Genomic DNA, 22307 nt, shown 5'->3' on the forward strand with positions numbered 1-22307 from the left:
ATAGAGTGGTGGATCAAGCTGTGGACGAGCGTGACCAGGAAGAGGCGGAAAAGGGGGAACAATTATCAGCAGAACCAGATGTTTCCTCAACACCTGTGGCAGTACAGATGAGGGGATGGGAGGAGGAAGAGTCACCTTGGGAAGAGGAGTCAGACGAGGAAGGTGTTTTTTTTTTTTTGAGGAGGAGGCGGAAGAACAACCGCAGCAGGCATTGCAGGGGGCTTGTGCTGCTCAACTTTCCTGTGGAATTGTTCGTGGCTGGGGGGAGGAGGTGAACTCACCTGACATCACCGAGGAAAAGCAAGAGGAGATGGCTAGTAGTTCAGCATGCGACTTTGTGCAGATGGGGGCTTTTATGCTGTCCAGCCTGTTGAGGGACCCCCATATAAAAACTCAAGGGGAATGACTTGTACTGGGTGGCAACGCTACTAGACCCTTGGTATAAGCACAAAGTGGCGGAGATGTTACCAAATCACCAGAAGGCAGAAAGGATGCAGCACTTCCACCGCAAGCTATGAAGTATGCTTTACAGTGCGTTTAAGGGTGATGTCACAGCACAATAGAATAAAGGTGCCACTGCCAGTAATCTTCCTCCTCCTACCATGTCCACGCAGGCAAGGACAGGATGCTCTAGCGATCTCATGGTGATGTCGGACATGCAGACATACTTTAGTCCAACGCCTCACCTTAACCCTTCTGGATCCACCCTACACCAACGCCTGTACCGGCAGGTAGCCGACTACCTGGCCTTAACTGCAGATGTAGACAACAGCGATGAACCCCTGGACTACTGGGTGCACAGGCTTGACCTGTGGCCAGAGCTGTCACAATTTGCCATCCAACTTCTGGCTTGCCCTGCCTCAAGCGTCCTGTCAGAAAGGACCTCCAGCGCAGCTGGAGGCATTGTCAGTGAGAAGAGAAGTCGCCTAGGTCAAAAAAGTGTTCAGTACCTCACCTTTATCAAAATTAATGTGGCATGGATCCCAGAGGGCTACTGCCCGCCCAAAGACTAAGTCACTCCCCACACAGCATCTCTGCCTGCAGGCTGCTTGACTGCCTTCTCTGCCACCACCAACAGGGTCCAGGACTCCAGGTGGTTTAGTGAATTTTTAAGCCACTAACAAAAACAATAATTTTTTCTGGTGCGTGTACATGCCTGTCTAAATTTTCTGGCTGCACTGCAGCTGCAACAACAACACAAAAGGCATGTACATGTGTCAATCCCCCTTCGTGATCGTTACCTTGCCACAGTGAAGGGGCTTGCATATCACAATGAAGCAATGACCGCAGGCTATATGAGTGTCTCGGGGGGGGGGGGGGGCACACTTGACCCAAGATAATAAGGTCATTGCTTCATTGTGGACAGACCAAATTAGATCAGCTGGACAGTCACTGTTGTTCTGTCATTGAGTTACCTCAGCCCGACCATATGGGCTTGAAAACCACCATGGCCTGCACTCTTGCCATGGTGTGCACCAGTCCAGCAAGGCCATCACTACACAAACAGCTGTTTGTGGTACGTTACACGGTGAGTTTGGTGTGTCAGTGTGAAGCAGTACACTAATTACACTACCTGATTGATGTATACACATGCAAGATGTTTTAAAGCACTTTATGCCTCCAATTTAGCACTGCAATGTGATTTCTGCCCTTAAAACGCTGCTGTGTGTCAAATCCAGATTTTTCCCGGGGACTTTTGGCATGTATCCCACTCCGCCATGCAAAACTCCAGGTGTTAGACCCCTTGAAACATTTTTTCCATCAATTTTGTGGCCAGCATAAATGTTTGTAGTTTTCAAAGTTCGCCTCCCCATTGAAGTCAATTGCGGTTTGCGAAGTTCACAAACCTAAAATCGGAGGTTCGAGCCATCTCTACCCAGGTGTCTGTCCGGGTTGATTAAGACTATGTTCACATTATAAATTGCCAGCGCTATTTCAAGCGTTGAACAATTTATAGTGATTTTTTTAAATCGCCTTTCCCTACGCTTTCTAAGCGCTTTTCTAAGCGCTTTTGCAGAGCAATTGTTTTCACTTCCTGATGTGAGTCAGGAAGTGAACTCTTTCACCCGAAATAAATAGATATAATGTATTTATTCATAGAAGCGCTGGGGAAATCGCTATACAAAGGGCTTTTTCAAGAGCTTTGTGATTTCCCTATACCTTCCATTATAGCCAAATTGCCCCAAAAATGGTACAGGCAGCGATTTTCTAATCAGATTGCAATCAAACCGCTTACATGTGAACACTCTCATAGCGAATCATTGTGCAAGTGCTTTTAGGGCGATTTCTGAAATTGCCAGCACTAAAAAACCCCCACACACGCTCATAGTGTGAACAAGCTCTAAGTGAAATTTGCACTTTTGGGGTACTGTTTAATAAATGTGATTACTACTATTCAGACAGTCTTTAGTGTCTGCTTTATGGAGGTAAGTCCACCGCTTCCTCCAAGCAAATTTTAAAGGTTTTATCCATTTTTATCCTGCTGGCGCCTCTGTTCTCCTACTGCTATTCGGTGTCCACCCCTGGTGGAGGGGTGATCTACCCCTTTTCTGATCTACAGAGAGCGATTTCTTATCCCTGTGTGAGGACAGGTCTAATCTCCTCACCTGCCTATACAGTGGTTGCCTGTGTAGTAACCCACGTTTGTGAGTATACTCTTCTCACTGATTATCTTTACTTTATTTTTGCTTAAAGCGGAATATAACCCTGCATTTCAACTTTGCTCTAAAACATTATTTACAGTATATTATATGCAACCAGCATTTTTTTTTTACTAGACCAGCATTGGAAGGGTTACACAGAGCTTTAAAATTCCTGGAGATTTCTGCAGACGCATCCGAAGCTGACATAGATACATTTTGTTTACATAAATGTATCTAAGTGTTGAATGTGACTCACTCTCTCTCACTGAGAAGGAGCTGGAGGATTGCCAAAGAGTGTGTAACATTTCTCAATAGATACATTTGACTAAATAGAATGTAACAATCTGAACTTCTGCATATCTCTCCACGGAACTTTGAACCTCTGTGTTTAACCCTTCCAATGCTGGTCTAGTTAAAAAAAATGCTTTTTGCATATAATATGCTGTAAATAATGTTTTAGAGCAAAGTTGAAATGCAGGGTTATATTCCGCTTTAACATACTACACTATATTGGGCTCTCTGTTTTTCTATATTTTATCTAAGTGAAATTTATAAGTTATGAAAACGGTAGCCATTATGCCCATTTCCCATTAACGGGCACTAGGTGGTGCCTCCCTGCCAACCACTTCTTTTCTACCCTTCCACGGCCGCAGCCTTGCACATGTGCAATATGCTGGGACACATGGGCACCTAGATGCAGAAACCAGGTATCTTCTTAATCTTATTATGCAAAGATAAGTAAGACATTTAGAATGCAGTTACATAATCAAAGAAACAAGTCATTTCCTGTTTCATACAAATAAAAATAAAAGCATACATTTTGGTGCCACCAAACACGGCAGTTAATGCAGAAAGATGCTAAGCTACACAACATTGTTGCATGCATTTGAAATCTACACAGATGTGAGTTCTTCCACATGGGTGCCTGGATGGTATTTCTAGCTCTTTCCCATTATGTGACATTTTACTTTTAGATGTAGTAGTCCTGTTGTTTAACTGGCATATTAGAAGAACTCAGGAAGGCAAGATTTTCCTTTCGCTTTTCTTGTGCATTATGGGAAAATGATCACTATAGGTTATAGTAATTGCTTTTCATGTAGATTATTTTATGCATGAAGTCTGATGTGTGTTTCATGCTTTGTATGTTGTGGTATCTTATGTTATATTATGTTATGTTCCAATGTTTTATGAGAAAAGACCAGCGCACAAAGAGCAGAGAAAGTAACAGATTGAAAGAAAAGAACATTTTGCAGAAAATCTATAGAGTCTGAGAAAATATTATGTTGCAAAGGTTACAGATTTGGGAAGGTACCGTTGCTGTGGCTTTTTTAGTTAGAACAAGTGATAAGGAAATATTTCTTTCCATAGCATATTTTACAAAAATAAGAATTTTTGTAACCAATTCCAATTTCTGTGAAATGTGTTGAAGACAACGGAGAATGCAATATTGAATTTTTATAGAAGTAATCATTTTCACACACATTTTTATCATGTATTTGTATATATTTTTTTCTTGTTAAAAACATAATTGTTGAGGTAATGGTGAAACTAATTATGCAAGTTTTTAGGTAATTTTGAAATGGTGGTCCCAAATTTAATGTATGATATTTTTTTAGATGTTGAACTGGCTTTCTATGTGACCTGCAGGAATTTTTAGGCATTTGCATGCTTATTCACATACTTTAACTACTTTATGACCGCTCCACGCCAATGGGCGTGGCCGCGGTGGCAGTCCCAGGACCGCCTAACACCAATTGGCGTCAGGTCCTGAAGCCGGCTACTGAAGGAGATTGCGCGCAGGGTGCACGCGCATCTCCTTCTCGGGGGGTGGAGCTCTGGCCCCTCTTCAGTCTTCGTGCGGCTATTGCCGCTCGGGAGACTGTTAGACGGTGTGATCGCTGTCTATTTACACCGTGCAGCGCTGCGATCAGCAGCAGCGTTGCACTAGGCACAGCCGTGTGACACGGCTGTCCCCATGGGGGACAAGAGAGCGATCGTCTCTCATAGGCAGCAGCCTATGACAGCCAATGGCTGGGGGGAGGGAGGGGATTTTTTAGAAACACAAACGAAGAAGAATTAGTAAAAAACAATAAAAAAGTAACATAAATATTTATTAAACTATAAACAAACACAAGGGGGGGGGCGATCAGACCCCACCAACAGAGAGCTCTGTTGGTGGGGAGAAAAGGGGGGGGGTCACTCGTATGCTGTGTTGTGCGGCCCTGCAGCTTGGCCTTAAAGCTGCAGTGGCCAATTACACAAAACACAGCCTTGTCTTTAGGGGGGTTTACCACTGTGGTCCTCAAGTGGTTAAACAATATGGTAGAATCCCAATACTAACCAATCCAACAGTGTTCTATTTGTACTGTTAACCCGGTTGTTAATAAAATTGGTTCTAATGTGGGAAGCATAAGGTGCCAGAACATTTATCTTTCCTTATCCACAGTTTAAACATCCTGTAGTCATAACTGTGTATACCATTAAATATAATGAAGTCATGCAACTATTGCTTTAATTCAGTGATTGGGTTTCCACCCTTTCTACTCTGTTGGCAAGAACACCTTTTCTGCATTTTCAACTGATGCTCCCATAATTAATGTCTTTTCCCTGGATTCAAATATTCATCATAGATCATCATATCTTAATGATGATCTTAAAAACTGTAAGGAGTCAGCAGGCCGCCACCACTGGCCCTACTGCTGACTCACAGTTGTTGCCGTCTCTGCTGCTGACTCACATGCGTGCAGGGCGGCAGGCGGAGGACGTGTCTCAGTGCGCGCTCTGACAGTAGTCACGTGTCTCCCTGCATGTCAGTTAATTAGCTGACATGCTGAACTCCGATTGGTGGATGCTTGTATTTGAATCTAGGGAGCGCTCTCAGTCTTCGCCCATGATAGCCTATGCTTATGCTGGGCCTGTAGCTGAGATTGTGCTCACACCAAGTGCCTTGTCTTGCTGCAGATTTCAGTCTGTCTCTTGATCAAAGCTTCTTGCAGATTTTGATTACCTGTTGCCGACCTGTTGTACCCTACTACGTTTCTTCTGATCACCTGTTATTGACCCGGCTTGTAACTGACCTTGCATCTTACTGGATTTCCAGTTGCCAACCTCGGATTGTTAAGGGACCTTGCATGAACGCTGCCTGCCCTGATCCCGGCCTGTCTGACCTTGCATCTGTATTGTGATTACACTTTCGTCTGAATTACCTCAGCCCATAGGCCTCAGGTGACTATTCAAGTATACTGTGTCTGCATTACCTTGCTGTGTTTGGTGAATGCTATGTGCTAGGTTGTATGCTACATCTACCTGCACGGTTGTGTAGTTTGTTGTTAGGCAGGAGTGTACACAGGTGTTAGGGCTGGGTTATAAGTCAGTTATATGAGCATACAGTCTGACCTATAGCAAGTAGCCAGACAAGCCTGACAAAAACATTATATATTATCATATCACTCCTTTCATCTTTTTGACTGAATAGACCCATTTACTTTTCTTTTTAAAGCCCTATGTCTCCCTCCACTGTCACACACAATTATACACACACACACATTCACACTTTTTTTGGCATATAATAGTAAATTTACATTGGTCAACACACAAGACTTTGTGTATTGCACTTGTGTGTTTTTTGCAATTTAAATATTAAAAGTGTTTGTCACAGCGGCTTCTGTAGGTTCATTTCCTATTCCAGTGTTAGTGTAATTTTATCGGAGAGATGTCTTTCCAGGCTTCTCCCCAGGTCTATTTGAGGTGGGTTTGGAGACACTGAGAGGGGTATCTTGTCTATGCAGAATGCTCTCAGCCATGGGATCACAACAGCGAGAGGCGCTTGCTTGCAGAAGTCGCACTTGGGCATGCACAGAAGTGAGAAGAATATAGAGGCTGCCATATTTATTTCCTTTTAAGCAATACCAGTTGCCTGGCTAGCTTTCTGATCCTCTGATTCTAACACTTGTTCCCATAGACCCCAAACAAGCATGTAGATCAGGTGTTTATGACTTTTTTTTTTCAAATCTGACAAAATTAACTGCATGCTTGTTTCTGGTGTGATTAAGACACTACTGCAGGTAAATAGATCAGCAGGGCTGGCAGGCAACTGGTATTGTTTACAAGAAAATACAGTGGGATGCGAAAGTTTGGGCAACCTTGTTAATCGTAATGATTTTCATGTATAAATCGTTGGTTGTTACAATAAAAAATGTCAGTTAAATATATCAAATAGGAGACACACACGGTGATATTAGAAAAGTGAAAATACATTTATTGGATTTACAGATAGTGCACAATAATTGTTTAAATAAAATAAAAATAAAATTTGGGCACTGTTGTCATTTTATTGATTCCAAAACCTTTAGAACTAATTATTTGAACTTAAATTGGCTTGGTAAGCTCAGTGACCCCTGACTAGTGTTGGGCGAACAGTGTTCGCCACTGTTCGGGTTCTGCAGAACATCACCCTGTTCGGGTGATGTTCGAGTTCGGCCGAACACCTGACGGTGCTCGGCCAAACCGTTCGGCCACATGGCCGAACTAAGAGCGCATGGCCGAACGTTCCCCGAACGTTCGGCTAGCGCTGTGATTGGCCGAACGGGTCACGTGGTTCGGGCCCGAACGCGCTCTGATTGGCCGAACGGTCACGTGGTTCGGGTAAATAAATACCCGAACCACGTCATATCTCCGCCATTTGTCTGTGGGTTTAGCTTTGGGTAGGCAGGCAGGGTAGTTCGCTCTCCAGCCACGCTAGCCAGGGTCCCCCCCAGTCATTGTGTGTCGCTGCTGGGAACAGTAGTACACCGCTCGCTCAGCCACACTATATATAGCATTGTTTACTGCCACTGTGTACCTCGCTCAGCCACGCTATATATATAGCATTGTGTTTTCTGACACTCTGTGTACACGGCTTAGCCTGACTAATATAGCATTGTGTGTACTGCCACTGTGCACCTCGCTCAGCCACGCTATATATAGCATTGTGTGTACTGCCACTGTGCACCTCGCTCAGCCACGCTATATATAGCATTGTGTGTACTGCCACTGTGCACCTCGCTCAGCCACGCTATATATATAGCATTGTGTTTTCTGACACTCTGTGTACACGGCTTAGCCTGACTAATATAGCATTGTGTGTACTGCCACTGTGCACCTCGCTCAGCCACGCTATATATAGCATTGTGTGTACTGCCACTGTGCACCTCGCTCAGCCACGCTATATATAGCATTGTGTGTACTGCCACTGTGCACCTCGCTCAGCCACGCTATATATAGCATTGTGTTTTCTGACACTCTGTGTACACGGCTTAGCCTGACTAATATATTATTATTATTATTATTATTATTATTATTATTTAGTATTTATATAGCGCCGACATATTACGCAGCGCTGTACAGTGTATATAGATATCTTGTCACTAACTGTCCCTCAAAGGAGCTCACAATCTAATCCCTACCATTGCCATATGTCTATATTATGTAGTGTAAGTACTGTAGTCTAGGGCCAATTTTTTTTAGGGGGAGCCAATTAACTTATCCATATGTTTTTGGAATGTGGGAGGAAACCGGAGTGCCCGGAGGAAACCCACGCAGACACGGAGAGAACATACAAACTCTTTGCAGATAGTGCCCTGGCTGGGATTCGAACCAGGGACCCAGTGCTGCAAGGCGAGAGAGCTAACCACTACGCCACCGTGCTGTAGCATTGTGTGTACTGCCACTGTGCACCTCGCTCAGCCACGCTATATATAGCATTGTGTTTTCTGACACTCTGTGTACACGGCTTAGCCTGGCTCTATAGCATTGTGTGTACTGCCACTGTGCACCTCGCTCAGCCACGCTATATATAGCATTGTGTTTACTGCCACTCTGTGTACACCGCTCAGCCAGACTATATACCGTTGTTTACTGACACTCTGTGTACACCGCTCAGCCAGACTATATACCATTGTTTACTGACACTCTGTGTACACGGCTCAGCCTGACTATAAAGCATTGTGTGTACTGCCACTGTGCACCTCGCTCAGCCACGCTATATATAGCATTGTGTTTTCTGACACTCTGTGTACACGGCTTAGCCTGACTATATAGCATTGTGTGTACTGCCACTGTGTACCTCGCTCAGCCACGCTATATATAGCATTGTGTGTACTGCCACTCTGTGTACACGGCTCAGCCAGACTATATAGCATTGTGTGTACTGCCACTCTGTGTACACCGCTCAGCCAGACTATATAGCATTGCGTACTCTGCCAGTCAGTGTGTATATTGCTGGGATCAGTAATACTCCACTCACCGCCAACCACTATATGAGCTCACCATGAGTTCCTCAGAGACCTCCGCTGTGAGCAGCACTCCCAACAACAGCAACAGCCAACGCCCCACGCAAGCTATAACATCCACTACAGCAGCCAGTGGTCAGCAGCAGCCCTCTCCGGAGGAGAATGTTGTGTCCATCGGTCCGTCGCCAGAACGATTAATGAGGGCTGCCATTGAGGAGATGATGGGGCCTAAAGTGGAGGAGGAGGTCGGGCTCAGGCCAGCATCCCAAGTTAATGTTGAGGACGATGAGGGGTCTGTGTCTGGGGATGTTGGGGTGGCAGAGGTGGTGGGTGGGTCAGACTCAGGAGAAGAGTTGTATGATGAGCATGATGATCGGGACCATCTGTATGTGCCTCAGAGTCCGACCCCGGAAAACATGTTGTATCGTGTGTTTAGGTACTAAAATCTGCGTTCCCACTTCCCAGTACTTCCTGCAGTGCCCGGGTCCACGGATCCATATAATTTTTTGGGCAGCACTATCAAACTGTGGTACTATGAGTGAGTTGCCATGGTCCTTCTGTGCTGCCTGTCACACTCACCGTCTGTCTGCAGATGGATTGTTCAACACAGCTACGCCATCTGACATGTAGTCCTGGACCTTGACCATCTTCTCTAGGCGATTGGTGTTGGAGGACGTGGCACTGCCCGATTGCTGTTCTGTGGGCTGCTGCATGGGTGTCAGAAAATGTTCCCACTCCAAGGACACTGCTAATACCATTCCCTTTTGGGCACTAGCAGCAGCTTGTGTTCTTTGCTGCCCTCCTGGTCCTCCTGGGTTTGCTGAAGTCAGTCTGTCGGCGTACAACTGGCTAGAGAAGGAGGAAGATGTCAATCTCCTCTCTAAAGTCTCCATCCTCAAGGGCCTGCTGGAATTGTTCCATTTTTGACCTGTCTGACACTTTCTTCAATCAGTTTTTTTAACATTGTGTTTGTATAAACTGGGTATAAACCCAGTAATTGGTGTTGTCCAGATTCCAGAATAATGAATAATAATGAATAGTGAATAATGCGCGGGCCGCGTTCAATGCAGTCTAGCATGAATTGAGCCATGTGTGCCAGAGAGTCCTGCCAGACTCCTCTATCTTCATGTTCTTGTAAGTGTTGTGATTGTTGTGATGCACCATATTCGTCACCAGCATCACTTTCTTCCTCTTCTGCTGTCCTTTCCCGCTAAATTGTGGAAATCCAACGTGCACCGCTCTGTCCCTCGGCAGTGGGGGCATCCAATTCCTGCTCCAACTCCAGCTGTTCCTCGTCCTGTTCTTTGTCATAGCTGGGACCAGCGTTTCCTGAGGCAGGTTGCCTGATGTTGGTATCATCACGCTGATCGTTTTCATCTTCAGAATCCCCCACTTGCATCATGCCAGCGGTTTCCATCTTCAACATTGATTTCTTCAGTAAACACAGCAGTGGTATTGTAATGCTGACTGTAGAGTTGTCACTGCTCAGTCACGCAACGTGGATTGCTCAAAATTTTGGAGGACTTGGCAGAGATCCAACATGGTGGCCCAATCAGATCCACAGAAGCTTGGTAGCTACTAGCTGCTGGAATGCGCCTCGGCACTGCGCAAAAGCGTGCTAGCATGTGCAGCGTAGAATTCCAGCGCGTAGGCAGGGACATCACCCAGCGAGCGATGGTGCGCTAGATTGAAGCGCTCCTGCATCTCTTGGTGAGTCCTTCAGAAGCGGTACTGGACTTTTAACAATGTTTTTTTTTTTTTTCCTTCAACAGAAGATCTGCCACGTTGGAGTGAGGAGGACGCCGCCGACCCCGACACCAAGCTGAACCCCGGCGAATTCCAAGCAGAGGATCTTCAGGAACCCTCAAGGCTTTGAGCAGGCTGAGGAGGATCAGCAGTCCCGACGAGACCTCTCCTCATATGCGACTGAGTGCAGTGGAGCTCCCCAGAACAACCTCTCAGTTGTCACTTTGTCACTGGTCACTTTGTCACTTTGTCACTTTGTCATTTTGTCACTTTGTCAGTTGTCACTTTGTCACTGGTCACTTTGTCACTGGTCACTTTGTCATTTTGTCACTTGTCACTTTGTCACTTGTCACTTCTCACTTTGTCACTTCTCACTTTGTCACTTCTCACTTTGTCATTTTGTCACTTGTCACTTTGTCACTTGTCACTTCTCACTTTGTCACTTGTCACTTTGTCATTTTGTCACTTGTCACTTTGTCACTTGTCACTTCTCACTTTGTCACTTGTCACTTTGTCATTTTGTCACTTGTCACTTGTCACTTTGTCATTTTGTCACTTTGTCATTTTGTCACTTTGTCACTTTGTCACTGGTCACTTTGTCACTTGGTCACTTGTCCAGATGATCTCGGTACACCTCCTGAGATTCAAATTCCTGCACACATTGCTCTGGGATTTGGGTGTGATGAATGATGCATCTAACTGGCCACCGGAGGCAATTAAGGCCTTCAAAACATTGAAAGCAGCTTTCTGTTCCGCCCCCATTTTGCGTCATGTTGAGTTGTTGACGTCATGTTCATCCTCGGCCTCGCCTTGCATTTCAGTGCGAGGTGCATTTTCCACAGAAAAAGGTTGTGAATCCGGGCACAACATTTGTGGCTGTTCCATTGACCTTTCACAGGTAGAAGATTGTGGGGGTGGGAATAGCTCCTCCGAATAGCCCATTGTGTCCTGAAAACTACTCATTGCATTGCTTTGCGCACACATTTTTTTGTCCTCATGCAAGGCCTGAGTTGCACCTGAAAGCGTGGCCTTCTCCTCCTGCGCCTCCTCCTGTTCCATCACGTCTGCTGCTGCTGGGTTAGCGTTGACGCCCGGTCCCTGTTTATTGAACCTCTTATCTTTATTACATTTATGACTGCATGGCGGTAAAAAGCATGCTATCCGCACACTTCTTGTCCTCATGCAAGGCCTGGGTTGTTGTGTCTCAAAAAGCATGGCCTTCTCCTCCTGCGCCTGCTCCTGTTCCATCACGTGTGCTGCTGCTGCTGGGTTACCGTTACCGGTCCCTTTTCCTGGAACCTCTTCTCTGTATTACATTTATGACTGCATGGCGACAAAAAGCATGTTACCTGTGCAAAGAAACATGACATTTTCCAGATTTAAAAGACAGTTTTTCCTTTGAAACTTTACAATCAATTTTCTCAAAAACTATAAGCTCTTTTTCAAATATTTTTTTCCTCTTGTACCCACTCCCAAGGTGCACATACCCTGCTAATTTGGGGTATGTAGCATGTAAGGAAGCTTTACAAAGCACGAAAGTTCGGGTCCCCATTGACTTCCATTATGTTCGAAGTTCGGGTCGAACACCCGAACATCGCGGCCATGTTCGGCCTGTTCGGCCCGAACCCGAACATCTAGATGTTCGCCCAACACTACCCCTGACCTACATGCACAAGTGAATCCAATAATGAGAAAGAGTATTTAAGGGGGTCAATTGTAAGGTTCCCTCCTCTTTTAATTTTCTCTGAAGAGTAGCAACCTGGGGGTCTCAAAATAACTCCCAAATGACCCGCAGACAAAGATTGTTCATCATCATGGTTTAGGGGAAGGATACAGAAAGCTGTCTCATAGATTTTAGCTGTCTGTTTCCACAGTTAGGAACATATTGAGAAAATGGAAGACCACGGGCTCAGTTCAAGTTAGGTGGCAGACCAAGAAAAATCTCAGCTAGACAGAAGCAACAAATAGTGAGAATAGTCAGAATTAACCCACAGACCAGTACCAAAGACCTACAACATCATCTTGCTGCAGATAGAGTCACTGTGCATCGTTCAACCATTCGGCACACTTTACACAAGGAGATGTTGTATGTGAGAGTGATGCAGAGGAAGCCTTTTCTCTGCCCACAGCACAAACAGAGCTGTTTGAGGTATGCTAAAGCACATTTGGACAAGCCACCTTCATTTTGGAATAAGGTGCTGTGGACTGATGAAACTAAAATTGAGTTATTTGAGTATAACAAGTGGCGTTATGCATGGAGGAAAAAGAACACAGCATTCCAAGAAAAACACCTGCTACCTACAGTAAAATATGGTGGTGGTTCCATCATGCTGTGGGGCTCTGTGGCCAGTGCAGGGACTGGGAATATTGTAAAAGTTGAGGGACGCATGGATTTCACTCAGTATCAGCAGATTCTGGAGACTAATGTCCAGGGATCAGTGACAAAGCTGAAGCTGCGCCGGGGCTGGATCTTTCAACAAGACAACGACAACCCTAAACACTGCTCAAAATCCACTAAGGCATTCATGCAAAGGAACAAGTACAACATTCTGGAATGGCCATCTCAGTCTCCACACCTGAATATAATTGAAAATATGTGGTGTGAGTTAAAGAGAGCTGTCCATGCTCAGAATCCATCAAACCTGAATGAACAAGAGACGTTTTGTAAAGAGAAATGGTCCAAAATACCTTTAACCAGAATCCAGACTCTCATTGGAACCTACAGGAAGCATTTAGAGGCTGTAATTTCTGCAAAAGGAGGATCTACTAAATTTTGATTTTATTTATTGTTTGTGGTGCCCAAATTTATGCAACCCCCTAATTTTGTTTAAACAATTATTGCACACTTTCTGTAAATACAATAAACTTCATTTCACTTCACAAATATCACTGTGTGTGTCTCCTATATGATATATTTAACTGACATTTTTTATCATAACAACCAATGATTTATACAGGAAAATCATGACGATTAACAAGGTTGCCCAAACTTTCACATCCCACTGTAAATACAGCAGCCTCCATATACTTCTGGAATAGGGTAGGGGTGTCACAACACCCTATGAAGAAATTCAGAAGAGACAAAAAACGGGAGCCCAGTAGTGTATGTTAATGGTAAGTATGAACAGTAATAAGGAGAAGAATACTACTCACAAAGGAGGGTTGCAAGGAGCAACCAACCACAGGAAGCAGGTGAAGACCATGAACCCGACTCCACTCAGGTTGGTCCTGCAAGGACCCGGAGGTGGTCGCTCTCTTGAAAGAAAATGGACACAGATGCCCACCATGGCGGCAACCGTGGGAGTTCTGTCATCACCCCTTGGACAGGTTATGTATGGGGGTGTACTATGCACATTAAGAGGGAAAAGAGGTGCCCTGAATGTATAAAAGCTTCTAAAAACTGTTTAAAAACGAAAAGGGTACTGAGGTGTCTTACCGCAATGACGAAATCTTTGTAAACTACAAAAGATTTTTATTTAGCATGCTAAATAAAAATCCTTCAAAGATTTTGTCATTGAGATAAGACACTGCGGACCGCGGTACCCTTTTCATTTTTAAACTGTTTTTAGAAGCTTTTATACATTCAGGGCACCTCTTTTCCCTCTTATAGTGGACCCAAATTAAAAATACAAGATTTCAGAAATAAAATCTATTTTCTAAATTATAATAATAAATAGCAGCGTTTTTTCAGCTGCATGATGACAAATATAAAATATTTTACATTTATTGGAGAAACCCCTCCCTTCCTTTCATATTGCCAGGAAATAATCCGGCAAACTGGTGGAGTAGGTGGTGTGAAGGTGTCCAGCAAAGGAGGAATTGCTAATAGCTGCCACCTGTATAACCCTAGTTATAAAAAGAGAAGGGTGAAAAGTATGCACTGAAATGCTTATAGGCTTGAAGTTTATGTATATTTGTATGTGTCAGAGTGGTGCAACTAAATATTTTGAATTAAAAAAAGTTTGGTTTGGGTCCGCTTTAATGTCCATATACTTATCTCTTTAGCTTCCCTTTAATGAAGGGAAGATGAGCAAAGAAAGGGGCTATACCAGGTGCATCTGCTCGGGGAGGGGGGGGGGGGAGATGATGGGGCACTAAATGTAAAAACAATCACCCTTCTACATAGAGCTATGAGGACTATATTAATTTTACTGTCACTCTAGTTTATCTTCAGTGTTGTTTGTAATTGTTAGTTAACCCCCCTGGCGGTCTATTAAAAACCGCCAGGGGGCAGCAGAGCAGTTTTTAAATATTTTTTTTTAAATCATGTAGCGAGCCCAGGGTTCACTACATGATAGCCTTTGTGCAGCGGCATCCCCCGCCCTCTTTGATCGCCTCCGGCGATCTCCGATCAAGAAATCCCGTTCAAAGAACGGGATTTCCTGGAGGGACTCCCCCGTCGCCATGGCGACGGGCGGCATGACGTCACCATCATCGACATCGTGACGTCATTGGGAGTCCCGATCAACCCCTCAGCGCTGCCTGGCACTGATTGGCCAGGCAGCGCATGGGAGTCTGGGGGGGGGGGGGGCGGTGCGGTGAGCAGCGGCGGCTAATCGGCGCGGAGTGGCGGTGATCAGAGTACACACGCAGCTAGCAAAGTGCTAGCTGCGTGTTGCAAAAAAAAAGTATGCAAATCAGCCCAGCAGGGCCTGAGAAATCCTCCTGCGTGGCATAGCCCGTGCTCAGCATGGGCTTACCGCCAGGGAAGTTAAAGCAAACATGTTTGCAGTTAACTGTAGCACAATGTGTCAGGTAAGCTATGAACTATCAATAGTACTTTGTTCACATTTCCAGGTCTTCAAGCTGTGCTTCTTTCCTCCCTGTAAACTTTGACATTCTCTCCAAGGAAGCAGACATCTCAGCTGGGTAACAGAGTACCTGTCCATCAGTCTCTGTTAACTTCTGTAATCTCCTAGCTGAGATGCGTTTTCATTCAAACAGCTCCTCTGTGTTTATAACAGCTATTTTGTCTAAAAAGATATTGAAAAACAAGATCCCACACTGCACTTGGCTGCGAGAACAATAGGTCATGTCACACAGCAAATCAGCCATAGTGAATGAGGAACACTGCTAGTAACTACACCTAGGTTTAAGCTAGACATACATGTATTGATTTTTCCAGTCGATTCAATCACTTTGATAGAATCTACTAGAAATCTATTGCTCCTGACATATCCAATCAACTTACTTTCTTTCAGTCACTTTATAGATTGCAAGTGTGGTTAGATATGTTGGAATGGGGAGAGAGAGGAGTGGCAGGAGAACAAAGGTCATGTAGCATTGCACTATATTGAGCCATATTATAAAATTGCAAGCAAATCCTTTTACAAAGGTTAGTAATGATTTACTATTTGAAACACTTGTAGCGAGAGAGATATGGAGGCTGCATATTTATTTCCTTTTAAGCAGTAGCAGTTGCCTGGCTATCTGGTCTGATTCAGACAATACTGCAGCCAAATAGATCAGCAGGGCTGCCATGCGATTGGAATTGTTTAAAATGAAATAAATATGACAACCTCCATATACTTTTTCACTTTAGGTCCCCTTTAAGTAAAGAGTCTTTGGTTTGTACTCCATATCCATAATAGGCTTATGTATTGTGTGCAGTGTTTTATATGTTACAGGTAGAGATGACTGCAGAATTTGGGAGACTGTTAAATGACGAAACCGCCGTCTATTTACCCGTACAGCGCTGTGATCTGCAGCAGCGCTGTATTGGGGACAACCGTGTGACATGGCTGTCCCCTCCACAGGCACAGAGGTGATCGGCTGTCATAGGTTGAAGCCTATGACAGCTGATCACAGGGATTGGCTGGCGGGGGGAGAGAGGGAGAGGGGCGTACAGTAGTAAAAAAAACACACATTTTTTATTTAAAAAATACACAAATAAACACAAATAAACAAACAAACATCTGGTGAGCGATCAGACCCCACCAACAGAGAGTTCTGTTGGTGGGGAGAAAAGGGGGGGAATCACTTGTGTGCTGTGTCGTGTGGTCCTGCAGCTTGGCCTTAAAGCTGCAGTGGACAATTTAATGAAAATGGCCTGGTCTTTAGGGGGGTTTAACACTGCGGTTCTCAAGTGGTTAAGTTCCCTGACGAGTGACCAACAGAGGGCCGCAAATGTCGCCATGGCACTTGCTATACTAAAGTGTAGAAAGCCCTGGAAAAGCTGGTAGCTGTGTAACATTGCTGTTTGTATGAAGAAATACAGAATATACAATAGAAAAAAATAATTTACAATAGGACTGTGATAAAAAACACTTAAAATACACTTGTCTTTTGCAAGCTATGGAGGTCATCATTTTAAGAGCCTTCGATAACAAAATGCTAGTTACCTAGCAGTAAAAATCATATGACTACTATCTGAGAAGGGTACAGATTAGTACTAGGAAATATCAAGGTACCATTTCCCATATCTACTAGATAGATTATGCCTTCTGTACACTAATCATGTTCAGAGCTGCTGCTCACACCCATTCTTTGACAATCCACGTCTAGATAGGGAACTATATGTATACTTCATTTTTGTAGAATAGTAGGAAATGTGGGTGTTACAAAAAATGAAGCATTTCTTGCATTAACTCAAATATAAAATCTAATTTTAAAAAAGTTAGTTTATGTTGTTTCTTTGCAGCAGTTCTAAATTTAACTATTTATCTTCTACTAGCGCAAAATCCCACACTGACAGAAATATAAGACTGCTGCCTACTACTTACATTTTACATTTATTTTTAGAGTAGAATGCAATCTGTGTTATGCAGAATGAAAATCCATTCTTTAATTTTCTGTTACTTAGTGTAAATCAATGTAACATACCTCTGATATATAAGTGAGGATAATCCTTTTCTTATATTTATAAAGCCTATCTCCATTCTACCGAAAATAAACAGTTGTGAGGCTTGGTGCGGAGACCCCATTTTGAAAGGGTACATTAGCTGTTTTTCCTTGGTCTTTTGAAAAACTAAACCTGCTTTGTACATCCCTAAGGCACACTGACGGATTATTTCATTCATTTGTCATTTATGCTCAGTATTAAATATAGATTTTCTGAAGCAAAATAACACCTGGCATCTGCCAGGTCCTGTGTAATATCCTGCATTTCTGGTCGATTAATCCGCAATGTACCATAGAGAATGGCCTTCTACTGGTATAAAATTCAGGCTGACTATTTATTTATATACTTATTTTCTGCAAGATGTGTGGCATAAGTATTATAGGTGGGAGATACATAATTGCATGGTTATTTAGACTAAAACAAGTCATGTCTATCAAATTCAAACTTTAACAAATACTAGTAGCAAAGGTCAAGTATGCAGCTATAATATACCTCATGCTTCCAATACTATACATTATGACGTTAAATAAAAGAAATAGAATTCTCAAACTACGCATTTTCTGTTTCTATCTGACATGTCTGTGGAGGAACCTTAGAAGATTTGGGCTTATGGAATTATAGTGAGACCGAAAAGACTTTTTAGATTTATTTTTTACTGAAATACAATATTAAACTTATTAGTATGCCAGTTGCATGCACCGATTCAAATTAGCTTAGTGGCCCTTATAGAGTAATATAGAGAAAAAGGCAAATATATTTTCTTGCTCTTATCAATATTAATCCTAGCTGTCAAAAAATGGCAGGAGAACAAAGCACCCACTATTTGTAGCTGCTGTTAGCATAGTGGGTGGCCCCATCACCCACTATTTTATTGGGTGCCTTTTTCAACCGAAAGTGTCTCAGTCATAGTAGGGTAAATAAAAGGTACAGTTGACAACTCTGCTGTTAAAGAGAAACTCTGACCAAGAATTGAGCTTTATCCCAATCAGTAGCTGATACTTCCTTTTACATGAGAAATATATTCCTTTTCACAAACAGACCCTCAGGGGGCGCTGTATGGCTGATATTGTGGTGAAACTCCTCCCACTAGAAACTGTGAGGACCGTGGTACTCCTGGCAGTTTCCTGTCTTTGAACCTTGTTGGATTGTGGGAAATAGTTGTTTACAGCTGTTGCCAACTGCTAAAAAGGCATGCAGCAGCTACATCACCTGCCAACAGTAAAAATTTCACCATGTAATAAATGTCAGAATGTAAATCAGGGATTTAAAAGATTTTACAATGGGCAAACACTGACTAAATCATTTATACAAAATTATTGTAAAAATTAAGCACTTTTTTATTACATTATTTTCACTGGAATTCCTTTTTAAACTAGACAAAATAGACCTGGTGCACACCTAGCGGTTTTTGAAGCGTTCCGCAAACCGCTTCCGCCTTTAATAACACTTAGCCAATGTATGTCAATGGGATGGTGCACACCAGAGGTTTGAGGTTTTTAGCAAACCGCAAACGTGGGTCCTGCAGCACTTTTGCGGTTTGCAAATTCGTTCCTGCCTCAATGTAAAGTATAGGAAAAGCTCAAACTGCTCTGAAAAACGCTAGATCAGAGCTGTTTTCCTGGCGTTTTTGTTACATTAGCTGTTCAGTAACAGCTTCACTGTAACAATATTTGTAATCTGCTACACAAAAAGCTCCAAAAAATGCTAGGCATGTTTAGAAAACCTCTCTAAACATGCCTAGAATTGCTCTGAAAATCTGCTTCAAAAACCTCTAGCGTTTTGCAGATCTGCTAGTGGTTTTGGTGTGCACTGGGCCTCTGTTTGGTTTCTGGCAGTTGGGTCTAACCTTCAAGTACAGTCATAACCAAATAATAATAAACTTTAGGTCATGAATTATTAACTATATATATATATATATATATATATATATATATATATATATATAGTTGTTCATCAGCTGTAATCCACTATTGTCTTCTATTGTTATGGTAGATGGTAGAGGCAGTGCAGCGCTGTACAGAGGATGTTTTTGTCACTTAACTGTCCCCAGGAGTGGCTCACAATCTAATCCCTATCATAGGCTGATGCCTATGTATGTGTAGTGTAGTGTATGTAACATGATCTAGGGCTAATTTAGGGGATAAGCGGGAATAAAAAAATAGGGTTTTTTTATGTAAAAAAATTATCTTTAATTAATTCAATCCTGAATACAAAAAAAAAAAAATTGCAGCAGCAATCAAATACCACCAAAAGAATGCTCTATTAGTGGTAAGAAAAGGAGGTAAAATTCATTTTGGTGCTAAGTTGTATGACTACGCAATAAACCGTTAAACTTGTGAAGTGCTGAATTGTAACAAATGGCCTGGTCACTAGAATTGTATAAACCTCTGGTCCTGAAGTGGTTAAAATGCATTTTATTGATAAGGTGTGAATATATTGCTTAGGAGAAAACTCTGGAGAAAAGTTATTGCATATGTGTCTCATCAGTAAAGGTGATCTGGATAGCAGTGGCTGGATAGTGTAATGGTTAAGGACTCTGCCTCTGACATAGGAATCCTGGGTTCAAATCTTGGCTCTTCCTACTCAGTAAGCCAGAACCTATTCATTGTTCCAAGTAGTAAAAGCAAACAAACAAAGAAAAAAATATGAAAAAGTCACTGAAGAATGTAATCATTACTGGCTAAAAATCCAGGTCCTGGATTTTTTAAGAGAGTAATCTTGTTTCTTAAGTCATGTTTTATGGGGGGAAAAAAGTTTAAATTGTGCAAGTAACTGTAAACAATACAGGAATATGTCAATGAATCTTGAAGTAAGTTTTCTGTAGAATTAACAATCCTAGCATATTTTCTGGCTAATTGATCCTCACTTTCTGGACAGCCCTTGTATATAGCTGCTGTGCAAGCCATTTTGCATCTGATAGAAATTTATCTTTCCAATTTAACCGCAGTCAGCCATGGCTCTTATAACTGCAAGAAAAAGTAAATCTCTTTCTTGCAAACATGGCAGCTGCATTCAGTTTGTGGACAATATTTACCCACATTGTTGTACCAGGCCGATCGCTTCTCCCAGAAGGTTTTATCAAAACAGAAGTTAAGACAACCAATTGCACGCAATGTGGTTTCTCATTTTCGCTGCACTGGTAGAATTATTTTGGAAAGAATGCTACATGTCTAAAAAGAAGATTAAAATATGAAATATTTCTTATTACAACACTTGGGCTGACTACCAGTAATAAGCAGAAAATTCACCTTACATGTGTATGCCATCACCAAAAAGGCAACAATTAGAAAATCAAAGTTGCTACGTGCTGACCAACTGGACAGAAGTTGTTTAATCAACACAGTTTCCACTGCTGGTGATGGAATTTCCCAAAAGGGGTAAGTGCAGAGTGTAACGATCGGTGTAACACAGAGAGGATCTGATTACCGGTGATATGCAGTATCACTGGGAATACAGATATATACTAGATTATTGATGATCTGCAGTATCACCGATAATCAGATATATAAGCTAACCTCTGGACACCTGAGTAGAGTAGGAGTGTTTGGTGCGACCGTAATACTTAGAGGACTAGGCCTCAGAGCAGTAAAGAGTACTGCACAAATTCCTTCCAAAGACCTGAACTCTCCCGGGGGGAGGAGTCAGGCTGAGAGTAGGAAGGACAAAACCGAGAGTGACACTCAGGAGGGAGTGTCACTACCAGGACTGGGAACCGCCTCTAACAGTAAGGTCGGTTCTCGAGGTCGGACAAACCAGGTCGTAACCACACAGACAGATACAGTACAGATTCAGAAGGCAGATGCGGGGTTTAATAAACAAGCAGGGTTCGGCAACAGGGTATCAGAAATATCGAGGTACAGAATCAGGAGGCAGATGCGGAGTCTTAGGGCGAGCCGGGGTTCGGCAACAGAGTATCAGAATAGCAAGGTACAGGATCAGAGTTCAGAAGAATAGTCAGGCAAGCAAAAGGTCATAACAGATAATCACAATCAAACTAGTACATTAGACTATCAACAGAATCTAGCTAAGTGTAGGATAACAGCTCCAGCTGGTCCCGGCACACTTTAGGATCTGACTCAGGTCTGAGTGCTACCACATAGTGATCGCAACGCCAGACAACCAGCAAGCAGTATATATACTAAAACACTCTCCAGCCTCTCCTTAAGTGCTGGACCAATGAAATGAAGCAGGGTTGTCAGCTGACCGGCTTGGTCAGCTAACCCTTTTCTGACTGCCATATAAGTTCTGCCTCTCTGCGCACACGCGCGTCATTTTGAACCTTGGTGGACTATCAGTCCCAGCCACACCAGTACTGTCTTGCAATGTGCTCGCTGACCTGTGCGCGGGGTTGGTCGCACCGCCATCAGCACCGGCGGCAGCCTCCCAGCGATGGGTCAGACTGTTCGCAATAAGCCCATGCACGCTAACCGCCACGTCAGACGCGGCGGTTTTTCCGCGTTACGCCATGCCATGCGTGGAAAGAACCGCCTCCTGCTGACTTATAGCGGCGGCTGTTCCGCGTTTCTTCACACAGAGATTTTTATTTTATATGTATCCTCTGCTCAACCCTCATGACTACGCCAAAGGCAAATATTATCACTTTGTTTTCAGCAAATGTAAAGATGTTGTCCTGTATATAGATAGAGGGTACGCACATCTAAGATTGTAGCAATGATGACGAGGCACAGACACATGAATACAAGATCTTTTCAGAGCACCCTCATCTGTGCATTATGAGATAGAAAGCAAAAGAAAGGGAAGCTTCTGCATTACAAATTACTACAATCATGATACTAAAATTTTAATAAC

General features: G+C 43.2%; 1 protein-coding gene across 2 annotated transcripts in view; it reads right to left on the minus strand.

Moving 5' to 3' along the window:
* The window catches only part of GRID2 (glutamate ionotropic receptor delta type subunit 2), a 724654-nt gene that overhangs the window by 533404 nt on the left and 168943 nt on the right, over positions 1-22307 (minus strand). The gene's annotated exons all lie outside the window — the stretch shown is intronic.

Source organism: Hyperolius riggenbachi, chromosome 1 (genome assembly GCF_040937935.1).
Source record: "Hyperolius riggenbachi isolate aHypRig1 chromosome 1, aHypRig1.pri, whole genome shotgun sequence".
Lineage (NCBI taxonomy): Eukaryota > Metazoa > Chordata > Amphibia > Anura > Hyperoliidae > Hyperolius > Hyperolius riggenbachi.